General features: G+C 38.3%; 1 protein-coding gene across 1 annotated transcript in view; it reads right to left on the minus strand.

Annotated features, from left to right (window-relative positions):
• Positions 1–4,899: 4,899 nt before the first annotated feature.
• The window catches only part of LOC124789559 (potassium voltage-gated channel subfamily KQT member 5), a 506,704-nt gene continuing 491,968 nt past the window's right edge, over positions 4,900–19,635 (minus strand). The window contains exon 12 of the mRNA XM_047256963.1: positions 4,900–5,139. The gene's annotated coding sequence lies outside the window, so the exon portion shown is untranslated. The remainder of the gene's footprint in view (positions 5,140–19,635) is intronic.

The following is a 19,635-nucleotide window of genomic DNA, read 5'->3' on the forward strand; positions in this document are numbered from 1 at the left end:
TCTTGTATGTAGGGTGTCTCCCCTAGAAAATGGAATACCTCAGAACGGTGTTCCAGAAAGCTGTTACATGGAATGGCTGATAAGGTGCACTATATGCCCTATTGCTACAGTGCAGGCTGTGTAGATGAATTGAGTTACTGAGAATGAGGCAGCCATATCCTTTATACAATACACCAGTGCACTGGCAGGAAAAATTGAGCATATACTGGAAAAACACCAAATCAGAACTACCTTCTGCCTGCATAATAAAATATTGGCATTGCTTGGGAGCTTCAAAGATGACCTTAGTTTACAGTATACCATTGTGGCAAGACATACATTGAACAAACAATGTGTACCACCAAACATTGCTGATTAACGCCAGTCGTGCAGTCGACTAATGTGTCCTAATAAGTCAGTGGTGACAGAGAAATGTCTGTCCAAGACCCATGTGATGGTGAGCTGCAAAGCAAATTAACTAAACAGTTGTGGAATTCTACAAAACTCACAATAAAGGAAAACTTGAAATGATAAAATGGATTGGTGCAGTAAAAGAGGGCTGGAAATAAGCAGGAATAAACCAACTTGAAACACAAGACAGGAGAATATTTTGAAAAAATTCTCAACTGGGCAGTTGACCAAGCAGAAAAACCCAAGAAGACCACAACAATTATCCATATGTGATTCTTCAGTTTCTCCCAGCAAAGTGGCAATTTTAGCATAAAAATTGAAATACTGGGACAGTATACTTAGAGAGACCACGAAAGCCTTCACAGTGACTGTCTTATATTCCAAGATTTATATCTTCCATGACATACAGTCGCAACAAGATTTGGAACCAGCACTTTGTCTAATTAAGAAGACAATCAGAAAAAACATTGAGCTATCAGCCAGGGCAGATGGAGTGCCTACATCTACACTGTCACACCTAGGCCATCCTGCCATGATGCCAATGGTCACAGATGACAAAACAGTTGCCTCTTTGGCTGTCAGTGATGACTGCGTCCACAAACTGCATATGGAACAGCCCATGGACAGACTGGTATAGTTTATTTGTGTGTCCCTAGGAGATCAGTTTGTTGGTGAACTGAATGACAGCAACAAGTGTGATCACTAACATACTGTGGCTGCTGCATACTATGAATTGTCAGTACATCTGTGGACTATTCAGTTGATTATCCAGATCCTTTTTGTATACATTCACAGACTAAAGAAAGTGCACAGTGTCACAGAAATTAAAGGTAAATCTTCTTCTTTACTATTAGCTATATGATTTGTCAACTACTCTCAGCATACATCATGATGAAGTAGTTCACAAGTGAATGGCTGTATGTTGATGTCCAAGGGGTATAGTATTTTGGCAAGTGACTACTTTGCCATCATCTAGTGTGCTGACAATCTTCTTAATTGGAGTAACCCACAATTAGTGTGATTAAGAAAAGAAAGGAGGTATCCCACAGGTTTTGGGAGCTAGCACAGGACCAATAGAGGTGCCTCCAGCATGTGTACCTGGGTGTGTACAGGTTATAGAGCAATGTATCAGTGGGAGGTGTGGAAGAGGAGATGCTAGGTGTGGATGGCAGACAGAGTGGCAGGTCAGAGGGAAGGGGGGAAGAGAAAAGCACCACACTGGCCTCTAAACAGTGATGATGGTAATATCGTCACTTGCCAAAATATTGTGTACATTGGAGACTTTGATAACTGACTGTTTATCTATGAGCTACTTTGCCACAATTACATATGCTTGTTGTTTAGTTTTAAAGATAGTCAGACAGATATTTGGAGATAGACTAAAGGCAAATAAAAAATTTGTAAAGTATATCAGCCCATGTTCAGATATTAAAAAAATCCTCTAAAATTCTATGTGCATATTAGGAGAATAGTATTAAGCAAATTAACTAAACAGTTGTGGAATTCTACAAAACTCACAATAAAGGAAAACTTGAAATGATAAAATGGATTGGTGCAGTAAAAGAGGACTGGAAATAAGCAGGAATAAACCAACTTGAAACACAAGACAGGAGAATATTTTGAAAAAATTCTCAACTGGTCAGTTAACCAAGCAGAAAAACCCACGAAGACCACAACAACTCAGCCCAACAAGCAGAAAAGAGCCCTTTCTGAGAGAGTGGGTGCAATGTGAGTACAAAGGAATGCAAAAAAAAAAAAAAAAAATTGCTGAAAATGTGCCATGTTGTGCATCATGCAGACTACTATGGTCCACACATAAGTGATAATTTTATATTTAGAGAAAGGTAGTCTTGAACAAAACTAACCTTAAACTGAATAATTGGGCTGGGTTTGGCCAGTTCATTGGTTGAGATAGTTGAGATAGTTGAGATGAATCAATCAAGAAAGAATATAGGTTGTGAAACTACATGACATTATGCCAATCTAATAGAGAATGCCAAATCAAAACACATTTCAGGTATCTTAATTTCCAACTGTTATTTTATTGAGCAACCAATTTTGGCAATATATTTCACCATCTTTAGGCCCCCTGACTAATATGTAGGAAGATTTTCACCTCCAGTCCAGTCAGTATAGGGGTCATCATTCACTGGCTCGTATTTGTAGATTTTAGACATATCAAACCCTTTGATGGTCAGCTGCCAACTGTCAACAAGTGATGATCAAAGGGATCGCTGTGTTAAAAATTTATAGATACCAGTCAAAGAATGCTGTTCCTTATTTTGACTGAGCCAGAGATGGGAATCTTCCTACACATTGGTCAGAGCATCTGACAATGGTGTAATAATATACTGCCAAAACTGGTTGCTGAGTAAAATAACAATTGCAAATTTAGATGGCTGAAAGGTGTTTTGATTCGAGATGCTGTACTGAACAGCCAATGGCCCACACCTATCTGTATAAAGATGCACAGACAGATACTTGATGCCAATCTGCCTGTTCATAAATGAACTATACAAAAGGAATCCAGAAATATTATGAACAGATATCATCACAAACACATATAAGTTATATTAGTTCCCTCAGTGCAAGAAAACAAGGTAACTTAATTCATGGCACCTAAGTAACAAGGAATAATTAATGATAATGGAGATGATTCTGACATTTGTTTCCAAAAAATTTAACATTTTTAACTTACTGGAACAAATAAATCTGTGTCTGTTTCTTGTTCATCTCCATGCAATCGAGGGAATTCTTCACAGTTTTGTACATATTAAACTCATTAGCAAAAACCAGTATCATTTTTTTTACTACCACTAGCAACAGTAAAAATATTTATTGTTAGGTGTTCTTTACTTATAAATCTTTCTGATTTCATGATGGATCCAACGGCTGGGATCACATGACACATGTTAATTATTAAAAGGTGACATTTGATACGTAGTTTGTCTAAAAGTACTCAACAGCTGAGGTTTATCTTTCAGCTGATAAGGAAATTAAACAAAGTCTGGTAGCCCAGTGATACAATATCTAATGGCTACACATACAGAAACAACTGGAATGTTTATATTAAAAATCACATTAGATGAAACAATATTTAAAAGCTGCATGTTTGTTTTAAGTGATCATTGGCTTTCTCTAAATTAGGCTTTCTACAATAAACAACACATAGGGTAAAGTACTGTTCCAGACACAACCAAGCAAGAATGTGGAGAAACTTTGTGTGTCCAGTGATTTACACCTTTGTTTAAAACAAAAACTAATATCCCCATATGAATAATACAATTTCAAACAATAATGCTCTAATCAGTGCTCTTTTAAATGAGATAATTTTCAAGGAATCAGTGGAACACAATGATGCAGGATAGTACATTTCTGAAAAAAACTGCTGTTTTCCAAGGAGAGCATTTTTAAAATATTGAACTGTAAGTGGCATATTAATGAACTACCTAAACAGTATCTGAAGCAACAGTTCAAAATAATTCAATATTGTAAAATAATAATTCCAGCAATAACATTACACTGACAGAGTATAAAGCTTCGGAACCTTTCAACTTGAACATAACACTATTCCCAGTTTTTGTCATGAACTTAATAAGCTTTGTTTTGTTTAAAATTACAGCATTGCTTAATGTTTTGCACTAAATTTTCAAAGCTTAAATTTTTTATTAATGAAAACAAACTGATGCAGCCCATTGTGAATGTCAACATTCTTTACACAAGGATTATCACCATATCAGAATATACATCAATAATAATAATTTTAGAAAATGGAATGTTAATATTGTAATTAAAGCACTTTTGGAAACAATTTCAAGTAATGGTTCACCTTTTCAAATAATTGGAATTCTAGGCTGATATGTATGAATGAAATTTTCTCACAAACTTATTTGGGTTCATGAAGTTAGTTTCTGAAGTTTGCCTGTGTTCTAAGGTGTTGTACAGCTGAGAAGTTCTAAAAAAATGTGAAATATTTTGAATTATCCAGACATTTTCAGATGTAATTTCTAGTTCTAAGTTGTATCAAATGTAATAAATTATTATTTTATAGTACACTAGTTAACTGTACAACTAGAAATTATCACAAATACTTGGTGTTTCTCAGTTTGAACTGACTGTTTCTTATTGTTTCATCATTAACATGATCAGGAAGAAAGCTTTGTTCAAAATTATATCAGTCAAAAATTTCTGAACACAAATTTCAAATCATACAGAAGACTACTTTTTACAAAGCATGTGTCATGCCGGTTTCCAACAAATGACAATGAAACACAAAACATTTGTGACAGATTTCAGAGGATAGCACCAAAGTACTAGTACATTAAACTCTCAAGTTCAGTTCATTCAACATAGCACAATTCTTCTTTTATTATATTTATTTCAATAATGTCATTTCAGGAACCATGTCTTCGTTCACGAAAAGTTTATTTCACTTCACTGAAACAGCCATGGATTATGACAGTCATAGAAGATGAGGAATAAAGGAATAACAAAAATAAATTTCTCCATTTCAACAATTCGTTGTTTTGTAAAATAAAAGAAAATGTCACTTTCTCAATCCATTAATAAGATGATTTTTGTAATTTCATTTCTTTTTGTCTTTAAAACACTCACTTCATTTAAAACTGTCACATACACATGAAAACTCACTGCAAATGAAACATAATGGCAGTCTCTTCCACAATGTCTTTCGGACATTTGTCTCTTCATAATAGTTAAAAGTCTCTTTGATCAGCTTTATACCAGAATCTGCAACAATGAAAGTTAGTGAATCTTATTACAGTAATGTTGGAATGCAAAAACTGAACTTTCACAGTTTCTTAACATAAAGGAGGACACTATCTACATTATAAAATTAGTGCCAGTAACATGTGTTAAAGTATTTATTCAAACATAAGCACACTTTGAATTGAATTGCAGGAAAGTGCATTACTATTCTTTGCATAGTATACTTTTCTCCCTGTCCTGCTTAACAAGATGGTGCAGTGGATACTGAATTCATATGCAGAAGGAGCATGATCCTAATTCCCATTCCACCACATGGACTCAGACTTTCTGAAGTTTGCCTTTCAAAAGGACATAGGCAGCTTGCTTCCCCATTGTTCTTGTCCTATCCAAGCTAGAGTATCATCTCTAATAATTCCACCACTGATGGCATGCTAAGCTCTAATCTTCCCTCTTGCAGATACAATATCCAACCCCCAACCCCCAAGCTCACAAACAAAATCAATAAAAAATGAAATAAGATAAAATAAATAAATGGATAAAAAACTTTTAAAAAATTGACATACGCCAAATACCGACAAAGAAATACTCTTAACCACGATGAATAGCAAATAAAAACAGGAAATTGTGAAGAACAAGCCTTTTCATTTATAATAAAACTGCTACAAATCTACACCAAGCTGCTGTTGCCAAAGTTTATGTAAAATAAGAGAAATGCAACCACTCACCTACAGCAGCTCGATGCATGGAGCATAGAGACACGTAACAGAAAACAGTGTTCACACATATTATCAAGTACTACCTCTTTTCTAGAAGTAGCATGCATATTCACACACACAACCACACAGACACCCACATGCACACTGCTGCGGCCATGACAAAACTGTTCATTGATATTCAATTATTGAAAGCAGATGCCTGAGCTAATGGAGTTGGGGACAGGATAGGGAAGGACACAAGGAGAGGCTAGCAGGGAAGGAGCAGGAATTTGGGCAAATGACTTCACAACTGCATGGGGAGATGAAAAGAGTACAGAAGGTGAAACAAATAGAGATATAGGAAAGGAGAGTGGGAGCATAGGAAACTGAAGGGGAATAAGTGGATGGGGAAAAAGGAGAGAAAGGTGAAGATGAAAATGGAGAAAGGGAGTGGGGTTGAAAAATGGGGAGAGAAGAGTGATAGAGGGGGGGAGAGAGGGGGGAAGGGTGGGGGTGAGAGAGGGGGTGGAGTAGGGAAAATGATTACATGGGGGGAGGGGTAGATGGAGAGTGGTGGGAGAAGGCAGTGCATGATCTGGGCAGTGGTGTGAAAAGAAGAGAGTAGGGAATAGGCAAGGTGAGGCAGCAGGAACAGTTTAGCAAGGGTTTAGGCCAGAGGGATTGTGAGAGAGCAGGATGTGTTGGGAGCAATTCCTATCAGCACAGTTCAGAGAAACGTGTGCTGGAAGGGAGTGTCCGAATGGGCCCATGGGTGAAGCACCTGTTGAAGTCATTTATGTTGCGATGTGCGGCATGTTCAGTAACTGGGCGGTCAAGTTTGTGATTTGCCACAGTTTGCTAGTAGCTATTCATGTGAGCAACCAGATGGTTATTTGTCATGCTCACATAGAATGCTGTACAGTAATTGCAGCATAGATAACATGGCTACTTTCACACATAGCACTGACTTTCATCTGTTAGGAAATGCCTATAACTGGACTACAGTAGGAAGTGATACGTGGGTGTGTGGGACATGTCTTGTACCTTGGTCGACTGCAAGGGTATGAACCATGGCTTGCAGGATTAGGAGCAGCACTGGAAAAGGAATAGACATGCATATTCTTTAGGTTAGTTGGGCAACAGAAAGCTACTTTACAGGACATGGATAGTATTTTGGGTAGGATATGCCTGATCTCAGGGCAGAATGAAAGATAGTCGAAGTGCTGGCAGGGGATGTGGTTGAGCTTTTCAAAGCCAGGATGATACTGGGTTACCAAATAAGTCCTGGTCAAGGGCTGGGTAACAGGTTCATTCATATCAGAGGAGCAGATGGCAAGGGACACTTGTTTATGTATTAACTGGGTAGGATATTGTCTGTCAGTAAAGGCTTTGGTAAGGTTGTCAGTGTATTTGGATAACTCCTGCTTTCCACTACAGATGCAGAGTCCACAGATGTCACAGCTGTCACAAAGAGACTTTTTGGCTTGGAATGGGTGACAACTGTCAAACTGGAGGAACTGTTGGTGGTTGGTGTGCTTAATACGGACAGACATATTTATGGAGTAGCCTGAGAGGTGGAGATCAACACCTAGGAAGTATTTTGGGTAGGATATGCCTGATCTCAGGGCAGAATGAAAGATAGTCGAAGTGCTGGCAGGGGATGTGGTTGAGCTTTTCAAAGCCAGGATGATACTGGAGAGGACCAGGTGAAGCACATCTGTGAATAAGTGTTGAGGTTGTGGAGGAAAGAGCAAAGGCTGCCCATGATCATGAAAATATCATCAGTGAATTTGAAGCAGACAAGGGGTTTTATGTGCTGACTCGATAGAAAGGACTCCTCCAGATGGCCCATAAATAAGACGGCACAAGATGGTTGCATGTAAGTACCCATGGCTGCACCAAATATTTCTTTTATATTTGGCTTTCAGAAGTGAAATAATTGTGGGTCAGGGTGTGACTGGCTAGAAGGATTAGCAAATATGTGGTGGATTTGATATCAGGAGGACAATGGAAAAAGGAGTGTTCCATGACCACAAGGCCATGGGCATGGGGGATGCTGGTGTTCAAGGATGTCATATTCATAGTGACCAACAAGGAGTTTGGTGGTAATGGGACAGATTGTGAAGAAAGTGAGCAATGTCTTGAATGTAGGATGGGAGGTTATGGACAATAGTTTGGAGGTGTTGGTCAACGAGACAGAGGTTCATTCTGTGGGAGCATTGTACCCAGCCCAAAGGGGATGATCAGTAAGGAGACCTTTGAGGCTGGGTCTGTGGAGTTCAGAGGATTAGGTAAAAGGTAAGAGTGTAGGGGGTTGCTGGTATGAGGAGAGATGGATTAAGGTGTCAGGTTTTAGGATGGACCTAATGCCTTGAGAAGCTGCTTGAGATCATGTTGGACTTCTGGGAGGGGATTATCGTTGTAAGGTTTATACACAGAACTGTTGGAAACTTGGCAGAGACCCACAGCCACATAGTCACTACAATTCATAACCACTGTGGTAAAGCCTTTGTCTACACAAAGGACCAGTGAAGTAGGTTTGGGAATAGGTACTGAGGTTATGGAGGATAGACCTCCACTAACCTGTTCCCACTGCCTCACTCTATCTTTTCCCTGCTCTCTTCTGTATGCACCACTCCTTCTCTATCCAGAGCATATCCTGCTTCCTCCCTCCCCCTCCCCCCTCTGCCATGTGGGAATCTTCTATCACCCCCTCCCCTCTCCCCCTTTTCAGCCCTGCTCCCTTCTTTCTCTCCCCTCCCTTTTTCCCTGTTCATCTTCACCTTCCTCTGCTTTCTCCACTTCCCCTTTCCCCTCTCCCTTTCTTCCCCATCAGGTTCTCCCCTCTTCCTCTTCCCAGTCTCTTTTTGTTGGACCCTCTGCACTCTTTTCATCCAGTTGTGTGGCCAGGAAGTCATCTGTCCAAAGACCTGTCTCTGTCCTGCCTGCCCCATCCTTGTGTCCTTCCCTATCCTGCACCAACTCCATCAGCTCAGGCAACTACTTTCGATAATCAATCTAAATCTAAGAAATTCCCATGTTTTAGTCCTTACATCAGTATTTGCAGGTATTTCAATACAATTTCCACAGTCTTTTCCCCACCCCCGTGCACTTTGCAAAAATCTACATTTTGCATGTCATGCATTTTATCATTTCTTCCATCTGATCTTCCTCACACAACTCACAATATTTGTCCTCTGTTCTATGAATGAGTTTCTGTGGTGGCTTCCCTGATGAGTTTTCAAAACACTTCCTTTTCACAGGAGCAGTTGTAGTTCTAGATTTCTTTTCCTTTGTTTTGATTAGCTTTCATTTTGTGTGGGATGCTCAGCAGGTCACAGCCTTTTTGGCTAGCCCTTGAAGTTCATGATGGAGCTTTCATAATTTCCCTCAGATCCAGTGATATTTCTTGGATGGACACTTTCAGCCCATTTTTTGCCGCCATGGCTTCTTCTCCACTGAAATTAAGGGGCAATCCGTTTCATTCTGCAATGCAGAAGGCGGGTTTTCATACATCCTATGTGATTTATACATGTGCACATTCATTTAACCCATGATACCCCTTTCAGCATAGTATTACCTCTGAATGTAATTCATCTGTGCGTTTCTGCTATCATACTCTAATACAAAATAATTATTTAATTAATAACTTATAATAAAGAACTCATTAGAAAATTCACCACATCATTTCTAAGCATTAGATTGCACTAACAAAGCTAAGTGAATGTTTTAAAACTTCCTTTATGAACAAGTTTCTTTCATAGTACCAGTGCTATATTGGGAACTTGGAGTAAGTAATACATTACAGGCAATATCATCATATTTTCTTTCTCATTTTCCTACAAATGAACCAAAATGAATACAGGTTCATGACTGTCAGGAAACTAGGATTATGTCACATATATCTGCCCATGAATAAATCATTATGTTATAATTACAACAGTGATTCTCTTCACCACATACACAAAAGTTAAATAAAAACTACAAAACAATCACACTCATAGCTGACAAGCTCCAAAAGTGTGTAGTTTACACTGCCCTCACTGAATGTCAGATACTACAGTAAGAATTTTGTAGTAGTGGTAAAAGTTAGGAGCCAGTACAGTATAGACAACTCTCCTGTGTGTGGGTTCATGGAAACTGTTAATAGTTCTATGTAACTTTGGTGTCTGTTATAAGTAGAAACTACAAATAAGTCTACTTTGGAGAGTTGTCAACTGGCCCTTGTAAGGCAAGATCTCAGAAACGTTGTCTGCTAGCTTTAGACTACATATCTCCAGCATCTTCTTTATTTGTATCTATATTGAAACCTATATGGTGGCAATGACTATCAAGCATATGGCAGAGAGTATTTCCATTATACCATTAACAGGATTTCTTCCCCTTACACTCATATATGGAGAATGTGAAGACTACTTCTTATATGACCCTGTACATGTGTTGATTAGAGTAATCTTGTATTTGTAGTCCCTATGGGAGTGATATATAAGATACTGTAGTACATTTCTAGCTAAGTCAATTAATACTAGTTCTTGGAGCTTTATATGTTGAAATTCACAGGATAGTTGGTGTCCATCTGCAAGTGTTTGCCATTTCAGTTTCTCAGCATTTTTGTGATTTTCCATGTGTTAAAGAACCTTGATACCATTCATGATGCCTTTCTTTTAATGTGTTCAATATCCCCTGTTAGATCTATCTGATATTTTTTTCACACTCTTTTAGGGTAGGTAGCACAAGGGCTTTGAGAGCAAACTCCTTTGTAAACTAACTGCATTTTCCCAGTACTCTCCCATGGTTCAAAGTTGCCACCTCCTTTACTTATATATGTAACTACATCTAAATCCATACACCACAAGCCATCACATGGTGCATGGTGAAGGATACCTTACACCACTACTAGTCATTCCCTTCCCTGTTTCACTCACAAATGAAGTGAGAGAAAAATGATTACCTACATGCCTCCATGAAGCCCCAATCCATCTCATCTTGTCTTTGTGGTCCTACCATGAAATGTACATCAGTGCCCCCAGTAGAATCATTCTGCAGTCAGTTCCAAATGCCAGTTCTCTAAATTTTCTCAATAGTGTTTAAAAATAAGGATTCTCATTCGAGTTCATTTCACAAAGTATCTCCATAATACATGCTTGTTGATTGAACATGCAGGTAACCAATCTAGCAACATTTGTGTAAATTGATTCAGTACCTCCTTCTACTATGAGCTGGTGGTAATCCCAAACATTTGAGCAGCACGCAAGAATGAGCTGAACAAGTGTTCTATATGTGATCTCCTTTATAGATGAACTACACTTCCCTAAAATTCTTCCAATAAACCAAAGTCAACCATTCATCTTCCCTACTACTGACCTTACGTGCTTGTTACATTTCATATAACTTTATAAAATATGCCTAGGTATTTAACTGACATGAATACATCAAGCAGCAAACACCTACTCCAACATTTCAGGACAACTTCTCCAACTCATCTGCATTAACTTACATTTTTCTACATTTGAAGCAAGCTGCTATTCATCACACCAAATAGAAATTCTGTTAAATTATTCTGTATGTTCCTATAATCACATGATGATGATACTTCACTGTACACTACAGCTTTATCAGCAAATACTCAGATTGCTGCTCACACAGCCACACTTCCCTGGAACACTCCTAACATGAGCATTGTCTCTAATGAATACTTGTTATCCAGGTCAATGTAATTGTTTCTTTTACTTAAGAAATATTCGAGGCACTCATTTATCTGGTAACCTGTTCCATGTGCTTTGACCTTCATTAACAGTCTGCAGTGGGGCACTGGGTCAAGCACTTCTGGAAATCTAAGCATGTGGAATCTGTATGTTGCCTGTCATCTACGGTTTGCAGGATATTGTGTAAGAAAAAGACAAGCTGAGATTCACATGAGCAGTTATTTCTAAATCTGTGTTCATCTTTGAGCAGAAGCCTTTCTGTCTCAAGCAAATTTATTATATTTGACTTAGAATAACTGGACCTGATGACTTACTTGAAACTTTTTTAGTGGCTTCTCAGTTCCAATTATGCCTATTTCTGTCATCCACATGGGTATCTGTACCATGGTCAAATGATGATGTGCCTATATGGTCCTCCTGTATCAATGATTGTTTAAACAAAAACTTAAAAACTCCAGCTTTCTTTTTGCTGTTTCCTACTGCCACACCAGATTGGTCAACACATGAATAGATGGAAATCTTTGACCCACTTAGTGTTTTTACGCAAGAGCAGAACTTTCTTGGTTTCTTGGCATGACCTTTCACGAACAGTGCACATCAGTCTTCTTACAGATACATGGACTTCTATTAAGTTTTGCCTTTCAACATGTTTGCATCATTTTTTGAAGCCAAGCTTGCAAAAATCCTTGCTTCCTCAGTATTTTGTGAACATTGTTATTAAATGCTGGAAGGTCTTTCTACATTTAATACAAGTACATGGCACATACTTCTCCAGAGAGTGATTTACCATCAGTTTACACATTGCCCGTAATTTCTCTATATTTTTCATATTTGAACTAAATGATGTCAATTCACTTCCTACATAGGTTGCTAACAATTGCTTACCTCCTCTGTTCAGCATAAAAATTCTCCTATCATTCCTGATGAATTTGTGAACTTGTAAGTAACAATTATGATTACAATGACATCAAAATCATTAATCCCAGTCTTCATACTGACACTGTTGTTAAGGTCAGGCCTGTTTGTAGCTATTATTGTTGTGGTCTTCAGTCTGAAGACTGGTTTAATACAGTTGTCCAATGTCCATGCTACTTTATCCTGTGCAAGCCCCTTCATCTCTGAATATCTACTGTAACCTACATCCTTTGAAACCTGCTTAGTGTACTCATCTCTCAGTCTCCCTCTATGAACTTCCCCACCACACTTCTCTCCAGTACTAAATTTGTGATCTCTTGATATCTCAGAGAGTTTCCTGTCACCCGATCCCTTCTTTCAGTCAAGTTATGCCACAGATTTATTTTCTCCCCAATTCTATTCAGTATTTCCTCATTAGTTACACAAGCTACTAATCTAATTTTCAGCACTCTTCTGTAGCAGCACATTTCAAAAGCTTCTATTCTCGTCTTGTATCAACTACTTATTATTCACTATTCACTTCTGTACAAAGGCTACACTCAGATGAAAGCTTTTAGAATAGATTTTTCAGCACTTTAATTTATATTCTGTGTTAACAAGTTTCTCTTCTTCAGAAAAACATCTCTTGTCATTGCTAATCTACATGTTGTATCCTCTCTACTTCAGTCATCATGTTATTTTACTGCCCAAACTGCAAAACTCATCTACTGCTTTTAATGTCTCACGTCATAATCTAATCCCTTCAGCACTACCTGATTTAATTCATCTGCATCCCATTAGCATTGTTTTACTTTTGTTAATGTTCATCTAATATCCTCCTTTCAAGATGCTCTTCAGTCTTCATTCCATTCAATTGCATTTCCAAGTCCTTTGCTGTCTCTGTCAGAATTACAGTGTGGTAGAGCAGTACCTGTATTTTACAGTGTCTGTACAGTTCAATGCAATGTTCCTTCAGACAAGCATGCATGTCCGAAGAACAGCCACTGTCAACGATTGACTGCTGTTGGAAGGAACATTGCATTGAACTATACAGACACTGTAAAATACAGACACTGCCCAACTGTATTTCATGCCAAGGCAATCTGATGATCAAAACCAATTTCTCTCTGTGTGTGGTAATCATATGATTTGTACGCAAGCACTATGGGACATAGGCACTAGGACATACAGAAATTAGGGTCCAGCCATGAGTTGTGCACAGATAGCCAAAATGGTTAAGGTAAGGGCTTGCACAAGCAGGAAATCTGGGTTTGAGCCCTGGTCAGGTACAAATTTTCATATGTTACTAATATTTCATATGTTACTTGTAACTCACAGAACCTATGTACAATTGTATTCACAATTTGTGAATACATTTCATAATATAATACGACTGTCAATTGTTGGCAGTATCTGTTCCATCACATATGCATGTGTGTCTGATGGAACATTGTGAACCATACACATAACATAAAATACAGACACTGCCCTACAGTTTATCATGTCAAAGCAAGGCAATCTGATGAGCAAAAACAGTATGTCTCCATGTGCAGGAATCATACGATTTGTATTGAGCACTATGGGACATGGACAACAGGACATATGGAAGTTTTGGTCTAGCCATGAGTCATGGAGAGATGGGCAAAGTGGTTAAGGTGCATATACTTGGCGTACAATAGTGTCCACAATTTGCAATTTGTGAATTCCTTTCATGATTACAATGTTTTCAGAAAACCTAAAATTTCTATTTCTTCTTGCTGAACTTCAATTTCTTCTTCTTGCTTACTCAATGTACAGATTGAACCACATTGGTACAACCCTGTCTCACTCCCTTCTCAACCACTGCATCAGTTTCATGACCTTTGACTCTCATTACTTCTGTATGGTTCCTTGGTTTCTGTCAAGTTGCACACAGCCTTTCACTCCCTGTATTTTAACCCTGCCATCATCAGCATTTCAAATAATGTATTTCAGTCATCAATGTCTGAAGCTTTCTCTAAATCTACAAATGTTATAAATATAGATTTGCCTTTCTTTTATGATAGGTGGTAGGGTCAGTACTGCCTCACATGTTAACATTTCTCCAGAACACAAACTGATATTCCCTGAGGCTGACTTCTAACAGTTTTTCCCGTCCTTTGTAAATAATTCACGTCAGTATTCAGCAACCATGACTTATTAAAACAATAGTTCAGTGATATTCACAACTGCCAGCACTCATTCTTCAAAACTGAAATTATTAGAGTCTTCTTGAAGTCTGAGGATGTTTTATCAGTCTTATATATCTTGCACACCAGGTGGAATAGATACCTCTTCCAGGGATATCAACAGTTGTGAGGAAATGTTGTTTATTCCCATGGCCTTGTTTCAGCTTAGGTCTTTCAGTGCTCTGCAAATTTTCCTCATAGTATCACATCTCTCATCTCTTCTTCATCTACTTCATCTTCCCTTTCTATAATTTTGTCTTCAAGTTTATTTCCCTTGTATAGTCCCTCTATATATTCCTATCATCTTCCAGATTTCCCTTCTTGCTAAGTACTGGTTTTCCATCTGAATTCTTGATATACAAACAGCAGCTTCTTGCTTCTCAAAAGACCTCTTTAACGTTCCTGTAGCCAGTATCTACCTTTGCCCAAGTTATATATAGCTTATAGATTTACATTTGTCCTCTAGCCATTCCTGTTTAGCCATCTGGTCCTTTCTGTTAATCTCATTTAGTAGATGTTTATATTACCTTTTGACTGTTTCATTTGCTTGGTTTATATATTTTTTCCTATTATCAGTTACATTCAATACCATCTGTAATATAAATGGATTATTTCTAAGCCTTGTCATTCTATTTGGTTGATCACCTGCTGCCTTGACAATTTCATGTCACAAAGCTACCCATTCATCTTCTATTGCGTTCTTTTTCCCCATTTTAATCAGTTGTTACCTCATGCTCACTCCAAAACTCTCAAGAATCTCTCCTTCTTTCAACTTATCCAGGTCCCATCTCCTTTTTCCTATTTTTTTTAAATTATTCAGTTTTAATCTATAGTTCATAACTGATAAATTATGGCCAGAGTCTAAATCTGACCATGGAAATGTCTTACAGTTTAAAATCTGCTTCCAAAATCTCTGCCTTACCATTACATAATAAATCTGAAACCTTCCATTGTCTCCAGGTCACTTAAATATGCACAACCTTCATTCTGATTCTTGAACCAAATGTTAGTGGTGACTAAATTATTTTCTGTGCAAAATTCTACCTGAAAGCTTCCTCTTTCATGCCTATCCCCCAGTCCATAGTGTACTAGTCTTCCTTGTTTTTATCTTGCTACTACTGAATTTCAGTAACCATTACAATTAAGTTTTCCTCTCCCTTGTTGTTGTTGTTTTTGTTTTTGTCGTTGGTGTGGTCTTCAGTCCAGAGACTGGTTTGATGCATCTCTCCATGCTACTCTATCCTGTGAAAGCTTCTTCATCTCTGAGTAACTACTGCAACCTACATCCTTCAGAATCTGCTTATTATATTCATCTCTTGGCCTACCTCTACTATTTTTACCCTCCACGACACCCTCAAACACTAAATTGGTGATTCCTTGATGCCTCAATATGTGTTCTACAAACCAGTCCCTCCTTTTAGTCAGGTTGTGCCACATTTTTCTCTTCTCCCCAATTCTATTCAGTACCTCCTCATTACTTATGTGATCTACCAATTTAACCTTCGGCATTCTTCTGTTTCACCACATTTCAAAAGCTTCTATTCTCTACTTGTCTAAACTAGTTATCTTCCACGTTTCACTTCCATACATGGCTACACTCCATTCAAATACTTTCAGAAAAGACTTCCTGACACTTAAAGCTATACACAATGTTAACAAATTTCTCTTCTTCAGGAATGCTTTCCTTGCCATAGCCAGTCCTCTCTACTTCAACCATCACCAGTTATTTTGCTCCCCAAATAGCAAAACTCACCTACAACTTCAAGCGTCTCATTTCCTACTCTAATCCCCTCAGCATCACCTGACTTCATTCGACTACACTCCATTATCCTCGTTTTGCTTTTGTTGACATTCATCTTATATTCTCCTTTCAAGACAGTGTCCAGTCTGTTCAACTGCTCTTCCAGGTCCTTTGCTGTCTCTGACAGAGTTACAATGTCATCAGCAAACCTCAAAGTTTTTATTTCTTCTCCATGGATTTTAATTCCTGCACCAAATTTTTCTTTTACTTCCTTTACTGTTTGCTCAATATATAGACTGAATAACATCGGGGATAGGCTACAACCCTGTCTCACTCCCTTCTCAACCACTGCTTCCGTATTGTGCCCATCTACACTTATAACTGCTGTCTTGTTTCTGTATAAATTGTCAATAGCATTTTGCTCCCTGTATTTTACCTCTGCCACCTTCAGAATTTTAAAGAGAGTATTCCAGTCAATACTGTCAAAAGCTTTCTCCAAATCTACAAATGCTAGAAACAAAGGTTTGCCTTTCCTTAATCTATATTGTAAGATAAGTCGTATGGTCAGTATTGCCTTGTGTCTTCCACATTTCTACGGAATCCAATTGGATCCTCCCCAAGTTCGGCTTCTACCTGTTTTCCATTTGTCTGTAAAGAATTCGTGTTAGTTTTTTGCAGCCATGACTTATTAAACTGGTAGTTCAGTAATTTTCACACCTGTTGACACCTGCTTCCTTTGCAATTGTAGCTATTATATTCTTCTTAAAGTCTCAGGGTATTTTGTGTGTCTCATACATCTTGCCCATCAGATGGAAGAGTTTGATCATGGCTGGTTGTCCCAAGGCTACCAATAGCTCTAATGGAATGTTGTCTATTCCGTGGGCCTTTTTTTTTGACTTAGGTCTTTCAGTGCTCTGTCAAACTCTTCACACTGTATCATATCTCCCATTTCATCTTCATCTATGTCCTCTTCCATTTCCATAACATTGTCCTCAAGTACATCGCCCTTGTATAGACCCTCTACACTCCTTCCATCTTTCTTCTTTCCTGACTTTGCTTAGGACTGGTTTTCCATCTGAGCTCTTGATATTCATACAGGTGGTCCTCTTTTCTCCAAAGGTCTTTTTAACTTTCCTGTAGGCTGTATCTATCTTACCCCTAGTGATATATGCCTGTACCTCCTTACATTTGTCCTCTAGCCATCATTGCATAGTGATTTTGCACTTCCTGTCAATCCCATTTCTAAAATGTTTGCATTCCTTTTCCCTGCTTCATTTACTGCATGTTTATATTTTCTCCTTTCACCTATTAAATTCAATATCTCTTCTTTTACCCAAGGATTTCTACTAGCCGTCCTTTTTTTTACCTACCTGATCCTCTGTGGCCTTCACTATTTCATATCCTTAAGCTACCCATTCTCGTTCTACTGTATTTCTTTCCCCTGTATTTGTCAATCGTTCCCTAATGTTTTCTCTGAAACTCTCTACAACCTCTGGTTCTTTCGGTTTATCCAAGTCCCATCTCCTTAATTTCCTACATTTTTGCTGTTTCTTCGGTTTTAATCTATTGTTCATAACCAATAAATTGGGACCAGAGTCCACATCTGCCCCTGGAATTGTCTTACAATTTAAAACCTGTTTCCTAAACCTGTATTACCATTATATAATCTAACTTAAACCTTCCAGTACCTCCAGGCCTCTTCCGTGTATACAAACTTCTTTCATGATTCTTGGACTAAGTGTTAGCTATGATTAAATTATGCTCTGTGCAAAATTCTACCAGGCGGCTTCCTCTTTCATTCCTTATCCCCATTCGATATTCACCTACTACTTTTTCTTCTCTTCCTTTCCCTACTATTGAATTCCAGTCCCCCATTACTATCAAATTTTCATTTCCCTTAACTATCTGAGTAATTTCTTTAATAGATCATACATTTCTTCAATCTCTTCATCTGCGGAGTTAGTTGGCAAATAAACTTGTACTACTGTGGTAGATGTGGGCTTCATGTCCATTTTGGCTACAATAATCCGTTCACTATGCTGCTTATAGTAGCTTACCTGTGCTCATAATTTTTCATTCATTATTAAACCTACTCTTGCATTACCCTTATTTGATTTTTTATTTATAACACTGTATTCACTTGACCAGAAGCCTTGTTCCTCCCACCACAGAATTTCACTAATCCCCATTATATCTAGCTTTAACCCACCCAATTCCCATTTTAAATTTTCTAACCTACCTGGCCGATTAAGGGATCTGACATTCCACACTCCGATCCATAGAACGCCAGTTTTCTTTCTCCTCATAACAATGTCCTCCTGAGTAGTCCCCACCCAGAGATCCGAATGGGGGACTATTTTACCTCCAGAATATTTTACCCAAGAGTACGCCATCATCATTTAACCATACAGTAAAGCTGGATGCCCTCAGGAACAATTACGGCTGTAGGTTCCCCTTGGTTTCAAATGTTTGCAGTAGTAGTGCAGCAAGGCCATTTTTGTTAATGTTACAAGGCCAGATCAGTCAATCATCCAGACTGTTGTCCCTGCAACTACTGAAAAGGCTGCTGCCCCTCTTCAGGAACCACACATTTGTCTGGCCTCTCAACAGATACCCCTTCGCTGTGGTTGCACCTACAGTACGGCTATATATATCGCTGAGACATGCAAGCCTCCCCACCAACGGTTCACGGGGGGATGCGATCCTCTCCCTTAGCTATATTTTTTTTATCTCATCGTACATTCTTTCATTCCGTTCTTCATCTGCAGGCCCAGCTGGCATATAAACTGCTGGCTGTTGGCTGGTGGTGGCTGTTGGCTTTGTATTTGTCTTGGCTACAGTTGCACATTCACTATTCTGTCATAGTAGCTGCCCCACTTTCCTATTTTGTTATTCATTATCAGAATCAGTTTGCATTACCCCTATTTGATTCTGTATTTATAACTGTGTACTCACCTGCCAATAAGTCTTATTCACCCTGTCACCAAAATTCACTAATTCCTACTGTGTTTAATTTCAACATAGTCATTTCTCTTGTTAAATTTTCTAACCTAGCTACCGGATTAAGGGATCTTACATTCCACATTCTGCAAAATGCCTGTTTTGTTTTTCCTTATGATGACATCCTCCTGAGCTATCCTGACATGGAGATCTGAATGAGGAACTATTTTACCTCTGGAATATTTTACTCAAGAGGATACAATCATCATTTAACCTTACAGCAGAGCTGCAGGTCCTCAAATTAATGGGTGTAGTTCCACCTTGAAACTTCCTGG

The sequence above is a fragment of the Schistocerca piceifrons genome, chromosome 3 (genome assembly GCF_021461385.2).
Source record: "Schistocerca piceifrons isolate TAMUIC-IGC-003096 chromosome 3, iqSchPice1.1, whole genome shotgun sequence".
NCBI classification, from domain to species: domain Eukaryota; kingdom Metazoa; phylum Arthropoda; class Insecta; order Orthoptera; family Acrididae; genus Schistocerca; species Schistocerca piceifrons.